At 45.6% G+C, this 8487-nt stretch overlaps 1 protein-coding gene across 2 annotated transcripts in view; it reads left to right on the top strand.

The window, feature by feature from the left end:
- Positions 1-8487, top strand: part of INO80D (INO80 complex subunit D) — a 44328-nt gene that overhangs the window by 1149 nt on the left and 34692 nt on the right. The gene's annotated exons all lie outside the window — the stretch shown is intronic.

Below are 8487 nucleotides of genomic sequence, written 5' to 3'. Positions count from 1 at the left end.
TATCGAGTTTGGGGCGCGCTTCGCCCCCTTTCGACCTGGGGGGTCCCGGGGAAGCGCGTCCGCCGGGATCTCCCCCCCGCGCCTCCTCCGGCCTTTTAAAGTTTTGCTTTTTGGACATCGCCGAGCCCCCCTCCAGCACCACCTCGGACCCTTCCTTCCTCGTCCCACAATTTGGGTTTTAATGCAACCTGAAATGAGTGCAAGAACATTTTGGCGCTCCCTCCTGAATTGCATTGGGAAAGAAGTGGCTGGGGGGGGGGGGAGAGAAGCGTTTCCCCATTTCCCAAACGCTGCTTTGCAAGCCCACCTTTTCCTCCTCCGGCCCCCCAAGTATGAACGTTAATCCTGACTTTAAATGGTTATGGGGCAGCGGGAACTTTTCCGTGGTGCTGGCGGGGTAAAGGCTCTCAAGTCATCATGCTGCAGAGGTGGTGTTGCAAGGTCCCACGAGAAAGAAAGAAAGAAAGAAAGAAAGAAAGAAAGAAAGAAAGGGAAAAGCCTAGAAACAACCTTGGTTAGTTTTAAGATTTGTTCCAGGGGAGTGGGAGGTCGGTGGGTGGAGGGTGCTGTCGCCCAGCTTCTTACTTCTGGCGTCCGTTTGGCCAGGGCTACCAGATCTTACCACTTCAGTACTTTCGTAGGTGCTGTCAGAGAAGGGAGACCAGCCTTGCAAAGGCATGCTGAGTTTGTGTATGAAACCCTGGTTTTTTGTGAATGAGTTGGAATTGTAAAGGCTAGCCTCGTAGCTTCTGGCCGTTCGTAGCCTGGAAACAATTTACTACCCAAGCCAGGGTCTTGGGGGTGTGTTAGGCCATAAACACATTATACAAGGACACAGATAGCGTTCTGTAAATGGTTGGTAAATTGTTTCTATGGTCAGTGTTTGAACGTAAAATCTTCAGGAGAAAGTTGTTGCAGAAGAGATGAGTTTCAGGAATGTCAGTTCAGAAATGTGGCTAGATAAGGATAATTGTGTGTAGGCATAAATTCAAGTCCTTGAGGCTGGACTGTATCAATGCAGAGGTCTGCAATGGTCAGATTCCTAGGGCAATGTTGCAAAAAGTTTAACTTGGGCTTGAATGCTTACAGTACATTCACCTCCTCCATCTTCAGGTGAACTTTTGGCCAGGATTGCAAGAATCTAGTTCCGTGTATCCATGAAGGGAGCTTTGGATTTGTGTGTCTCATAGTGTGCCTCTTCAAGCCACATGTCAAAACAGTTTCTGAAACTGAAAGGAGTTTAGAATGCAATTGGGACCTGCCATTCACAGAAATTGAAAGGCTTAAAAACAAAACAAAACAGTGCTCAGTTTAAGGTCTTGGCTGCACTCAAAGTATGTTTTTGGATTTCTGTCCTTGTTTTGTATGCAGAATAGAATCTCCATTGCATGGGGGAATTGAAATCAGATGTGTCAGGTGAGCTTTTCTGAGATTCCAATGGAATACAGTACCTATATAGGCAATTTCCCATTATTCTTAGATGACTGGTGGGACATTTTCGTTTTAGTTCTGGCAAAGAGTGTGGCTTCAAGTGTCTGTTCTGCAAAGCACTCATGCAAGCATTCTGTTATAAATGCATTACAGAACTGTACATTGAATGGACTTCCCAACACTCAAGACTGCTGTTATGCTGAGTGAGATAACAACAACTTTGTCACTGTAGAATGATTGACCAAAACTGCAACCTATGACACTATAATCCTATGCATTATTTGGTGGTTTTTGTTAAAGCCGTTTTGTCTGTGCTAGCGTAAGTGCTTCAAGGCTGAGGGCTAGTCTACACATTCTCAAAAAAGTCACCATGTGTTCGGGTTCTGATTCATTATTTAAATATAACCATCAAGCTGCATAGTGCTTTCCAAAGTATAAGAGGACAGGTTCTTGTTCCAAGGAGCTTACAATTTTAACAAAATCACCAGCAACAACAACCGTTTCTTAAGTGTATTTCAGTAGTTGCACTTAGCTTTGGTAAAATTGAACATGGCGTTATCTTCATAGGAACTACCTTTTAAATCCCTCCTCTCACACTGGACTCTCACTCCATTAAAATAAGTAAATTTTACTTTTAAATAAGTAGCTTAGGGTGGAAATGCAAAAAAGTTATACAAATATGAACATTACTATCTAAAACACAACTACCTAATGTTAAGACCCTTCCTTGCCCCAAATACAGCATAGGGTGCTGACTAGGGGGCCCTAGTTAGCAGATTACGCTGTGGTCTAAACCACTGAGCCTCTTGGACTTGCAGATCAGAAGGTTGGCGGTTCGAATCCCCACAACAGGGTGAGCTCCTCTTGCTCTGTCCCAGCTCCTGCCAACCTAGCAGTTTGAAAGCACACCAGTGCAAGTAGATAAATAGGTACCACTGCGACAGGAAGGTAAACAGCGTTTCCGTGCGCTCTGGTTTCCGTAACGGTGTCCTGTTGCAGCAGAAGTGGCTTAGTTATGCTGGCCACGTGACCCGGAAAGCTGTCTGCAGACAAACTCAGGCTCCCTCGGCCTGAAAGCGAGATGAGCGCCACAACCCCATGGTAACCTTTGACTGGACTTAACCGTCCAGGGGTCCATTACTCTTTACTTTTACCTAGGTAGCTTTTTGCATGCCTCCAAATAATTGCTCTGCCTGTCTTACTGATTTCAACAGAATTAAAGCTAGCTTTTCATGAATGCCAGTACATCTTAAATAATTGCAAAATGTGGGTTGAATACAGGACTGTTATAAAGTAGTTAATTTCCATGATTGGCAAATAACTACCACATAGCCAGTTGCTTTTGCCACCTGTCCGCATGGAGCGAAGAACCTTTACTATCCACATTCAATCAGACATCCCGGCAGTCAGAAGGTGTTAAAAATCTCACCACATGGGTGTATGTGCACTGAGAAATGTTATGACTTAGTAAGTGGTAGTTACTCTTCCAAAGCAGAGAGAACTACAATTTTAAAATGAGAGACAATCTAAAGTTGAAGGTTTCATTCTGCAAAGTGGTACATAAATACAATATTTCAGAGTAATGAGTATTATCATATTTCCTGGGCGGGCGGGGGGCTTGAGGGAAGGAACTCTAAAATAAGGGTTATCTGACAGTTCTCTCAGTGAGGTAGCACATGCTCCCCCTCCCCTTTAGTACTGAATATTTTGGTTCCACCAGCCTACCCTGTCTTCAGATTCTAAAACTGTATCAGTTTTAGAAAGACAGAATGGGAGCAGTTTTGTCACATCTAGCTTCTGGAGATTTTTTAAAAAGTGGCTCGAAGTGTTCAAATATAGAATTACTGATGATAATGAGAAAAATGCTGCTGGGACTAAATTAACATCTTTCTGATATGTGGGTGTTAATACTGAGAGCAAGACGATATGAGTCACTTTCACTCTGATCCTAAATGCAGGATGTGGAAGTAAGTTGCAACGAGTTTCAGGGGAACTTGTTTTCACATTAGGGGTACAGACCTCTGCACCCACCTGGGAGCAACCCCCCTTGAACGCACCGGGCTTACTTTGGAATAAACATTCCATAGGATAGTGCTGTCAATGTCCATGAGATTGGACTCAATTTGCCATGATCCCAAGGTCCATGGAGGAGAGAAATGTGGTGGCTCAAAGGGCTTTGTGTTTCACCAGTATTGGCTCCTAGGTGATCCTTCCTGAAACATAGCAAACCAAGGAAAGGCTGACCATAAATTCACATGAGTTAGCTTCTGCCATGGAAGATTTCAGCAGAAACCCTGGGCAAAGGAATTGGGGATGCTATGTATAGGCCATGGCTGATGGGATATAAAATGCTCAGCAGCAGGTCATTATTAATATCTGACACTATTATGTGATTTCAGTATAAATCTCTAGAAATCAGTGGGGAATGTCTGGGGCTGAATGCAGCCTTCTGGACATCTCTATCAGGCCCTTAAATGCTTCCCAGGGCACACCCCTCGCTGGCTCTACTTCCCACCCCAAATGTTTAGGTATGTGGCCCTTGAAAGTTTTCGGCGAAGGAACTGTGGTCCTTGGGTTGAGAAAGTTCCCCGCATCACCTCTAGAATATGATGTAGAAGGCATTTCTATCTTGGTCACTAGCACCTTGAAAACAAAGATTGCAGTTCTAAGCAAATAGCAGGGAAGCACCATTGAATTCAGTGGATCTTCTTAGTAAGCATGGGCTCCATCTGTGCTATGCATTTAAAGCAGTATCATACCACTTTATAAACAGTCATGGCTTCCCCCAAAGAACCCTGGGAAGTTTAGTTTGTTAAGGATGCTGATATGTTGTTGTTTAGTCGTTTAGTTGTGTCCGACTCTTTGTGACCCCATGGACCAGGGCACGCCAGGCTTGCCTGTCTTCCACTGCCTTCCGCAGTTTGGTCAAACTCATGCTGGTAGCATCTCCAACCATCTCATCCTCTGTTGTCCCCTTCTCCTTGTGCCCTCCATCTTTCCCAACATCAGGGTCTTTTCCAGGGAGTCTTCTCTTCTCATGAGGTGGCCAAAGTATTGCAGTCTCAGCTTCAGGATCTGTCTTTCCAGTAAGCACTCAGGGCTGCTTTCCTTAAGAATGGATCGGTTTGATCTTCTTGCAGTCCATGAGACTATCAAGAGTCTCCTCCAGCACCATAATTCAAAAGCAACAATTCTTCAGCGATCAGCCTTCTTTATGGTCCAGCTCTTACTTCCATACATCACTACTGGGAGGATGCTGATATAGTGTTCAAGATTTCCCAGGCGCCAGATGCGTTTTGTGACTGACGCACACCCAATTGCAACCAGGTGGAGATGTCTGGATGCAAGGTTGGCGACTGACATCTCCCCCTGGTTGGCCCCTCCAGCTTTCTTCAGCACGTAAACAGTAGATCTTATTTATCCATCTTTTTCTCCAAGGAGTACATGGTTCATCTCCCTCCTTAGTTAATCCCTACAATGACCCTGCGAGGCAGATGAAGAGGTTGTGAATGGCCCAAGGTCATCCAGTGAGCTTTGTGACTGAGTGGGGATTTGAACCCTGATCTCCCAGGTCCTAGTCCAACACTCTTAACCACTACACCACAAGGACTTCCTAGAGCACAGTACTTCTGCTATGGGGCAGCTCTATAAATTAAGTAGGTAAATAAATATGGGGAAGGCAAACTGTCTCTTCGAGAAGGATCTGAAATAATTTCTTTGAAGCTTGAATTTATTTGTTTTATTCTGGATTGTTTTATTTGATGTTTTAATGTGTTGTACACTGGTTTGATTTTTTAAAAAAAATATAAAGCAGTATAGAAATGAAATGAAAAGAATACATACATGCATGCATACATACATGCATACATACATACATACCACTGCAAAAAAGGTACCTAGACATTTTGTTGTAGTGCCATTTGGTGATAAACTTATATACCTTTGTTTCTAACACTGATTGGGAGACCCCCTTTTTCCCATACAGAGCTATAATTCCCGGAGTTTTCTGGGGTAAGCGATTGATCGTTAAACCACTCTGAAATTGTAGGACTGTAAGGGAATAGAGATTTCCTAAAGCTCTTTGCAGCCTTAACATGCTACAGTTCCCAGGATTATTTGAGGGAAGGAATGACTGTTAAAAGTGATATGATACTGCTTTAATTGTCCACAGTTAGGATCATGCTGTCGGAATGTAGCATAAGCTAGATCTCAATTGGTTAGATGTACTGTGACTGAATTTCTCGGTCGCGCAATGAGCTGTCACACATGACAGTTGTGGAGGCTTTGGAATGTATTCAGATCTTTCCTTTTTCAGTGCTGCGATAGTTTACTAACTCTCTTGATCTCTGGTGAGGATTACCACTGTATTCCTCCACCATTTACAGCAGGGATTACCACTAGAAATGCTCCTACCACAGAAGGATAAAAGGTTCTTCCATGGACCTGCCTTGCTTCCTTCCATATACAGTGGTACCTCGGGTTATAGACACTTCAGGTTACAGATGCTTCAGGTTACAGACTCCGCTAACCCAGAAATAGTACCTCGGGTTAAGAACCTTGCTTCTGGATGAGAACAGAAATTGTGTGGCGGCAGTGGGAGGCCCCATTAGCTAAAGTGGTACCTCAGGTTAAGAACAGTTTCAGGTTAAGAACGGACCTCCAGAACGAATTAAGTTCTTAACCTGAGGTACCACTGTAGTAAGATTCTATATGAGCTCCGAATTTTGGGGGGTTGGGTGGGTGGAGGTTATAGTAGATGCCTGTACACTCAGTTCTTGGATATAGAGACACATTGTCAGGGAACTGCCATCGGAGCCAGAGGCGGAGGGAAGGCTCCAGAGGGATGCCGGAGAGGGTCCCAGTAGGGAGAGAGGCAGCCCATCTGCTGGGGAAGGAAATCAGCGTAGCACCAGTGGAGAAGGGGGGCAGAAGGGGGAATCAGCGAGGGGGCTCCAGGACTCCTTGCTGGAGACCAGCGGGGAGAGCACGGGTCCTCCGCTGCCCACACCCTCCCTGCGCAGAAGACTTCCGCGCAGGGAGAGTAGGAGGAGACTTGGTGTCAAAGAACTTCTTTGCTGGAAGAATTTCAAGAAACGCCCACTGACGGATTCTGCCAGCGATTGAGACAGCCACGGGTGAGAGGCTGTCCAGACAGAAAGGGTTCAACCAGGTAACCTAGCCAGGAGTGGCGACAACTTACGTACGAGCAACCCCTAGAACCATTACACACATATAGGTTAAAAAGTAAGTTATAAGTTGAACTATGTCGGAAAGAAGCAGTGTTTGGGAAGAGAACTAAAGGACAGGATTATTGCTGAGGAGTTGCTCTGGGCTGTCATGACTTTCCCTCTGCAGCTTACCTTGGCTGGTCACCAGCGTGGCCATTTAACGCTACTATGATGGCCAGAAGCTCTCAGATGCCAATTGCATTGTAGTTCAAGTCGCCGTTTCTTGGTAGTCAAGCAAGCTGTATGACAACAGCCTTAGGCAAGTGTCTATGTGTGTAGAGAGAAGAGAGCTGTTGGCATCCATCTGTCTTGAAAGACAGTGGAGTACTCCTCTGGGGGTGAAGTCAAACCCCCACTCCTCTGGGGGTGAAGTGTTAGCAGCATCAAAGTGACCTCCCCAGGGTGCAAGTCTGGGCAGTTTGTATGGAGGTCCTGGGCTGACCAGACAGCTAGACACCCCTCTTGGCCTTGTTTATGTTGTCCAAAGGAAAACAGAGTAATATGTTTGGAACCAGCTTGGCTCCAAGAGTTGCCGGAAGGTGGTGTGCAAGGTGCCATCCAACCATCTTAGGGACTCCACTCTGCAGTTGTGTAGAGATTACTCCTTAACCTTTTATTCTAAAGATATCCTGCAAGGCACCGGAGGTTTGGATCCGTGTTCCTTCTACATGGGTTACCTTGCCAGGTTGATGAGCCCCATCTGCCCCTCACTTCCCTCTACAGTGGTACCTCAGGTTACATAAGCTTCAGGTTACGCACTCCACTAAGCCAGAAATAGTGCTTCAGGTTAAGAACTTTGCTTCAGGATGAGAACAGAAATCGGGCTCTGGCGGCGCAGCAGCAGCGGGACGCCCCATTTGCTAAAGTGGTACCTCAGGTTAAGAACAGTTTCAGGTTAAGTACGGACCTCTGGAACGAATTAAGTACTTAACCCGAGGTACCACTGTATATCACATGCAGAAACTGCCCTCTTGACCATTGGACCCACTATTGGTCTTGCCCACTCAATCTGCTGGAGTCTGTCTTTGCATGCAGGGGAAGTTCCTAGCTCACCAAGGGTTTGAGACCCATTGGCTCCCCTCACTTGGTTTAGCTAGTCGAAGCTGTTCCCAGGATGTGTCTGCTGTTGCATGCTGACAGGAACCACAAGTGAGAGCTGAGTGCAGGGTGGGGACCAAACTACCCCAGAAGGGGCACAACATGTCCCACCCCACCAGAGGTACTACCCCATACATAAACACACACACACAACATTTAAGTACTGTTAGTTTGTAGATGTTTTCAAAATATTGTTGCTGCGATACTTTAGGGCAAGACTGCACCATATGATGCAGGATTGTCCCTTGCTGCTAATCATCTGGTTAGACGTCAATTAATGCCGAAGCAAGTTTGCTTTGGAGAAACAAACCACAAGTGCTCGCTTGGATGTTAATGCTAAGCCTGGCACTCTGTGGTTTGCCTCCCAGCTCTAGGTAGGGAGGAGCAAAACAGGGACTGATGGAGCAGTGTGCACAGAATAATTTGCATAACTATGGCTTATGGTCACCATTGCGAATGAACATGGCAAGTGTGTGTCTGCAGAACAACTTTGGTGGTGAAGCAATTGGGCCAAAGGAGCTGCCAGAGGTGGATTGTTAGGTACAAAACTTGCTTCCGTTAGCACTCAGGAGTGAGTGGCATGGATGTGAAGGGGAAATGAAGACCGGTTTACAGAGATATAGGACAATTACTTTGAGCTGAATAGCGGCTGAGGAGAGAAGCAGGTTTTTTTTTATGTACTATCCTTCTCTTTAAAAAGGTTTTATCTTGCTTAATTTGTTCCTTTCCA

Source organism: Podarcis gaigeae (genome assembly GCF_964106915.1).
Source record: "Podarcis gaigeae genome assembly, chromosome: 1".
NCBI lineage: Eukaryota > Metazoa > Chordata > Lepidosauria > Squamata > Lacertidae > Podarcis > Podarcis gaigeae.
This window is presented reverse-complemented; position numbering and strand designations above follow the sequence as displayed.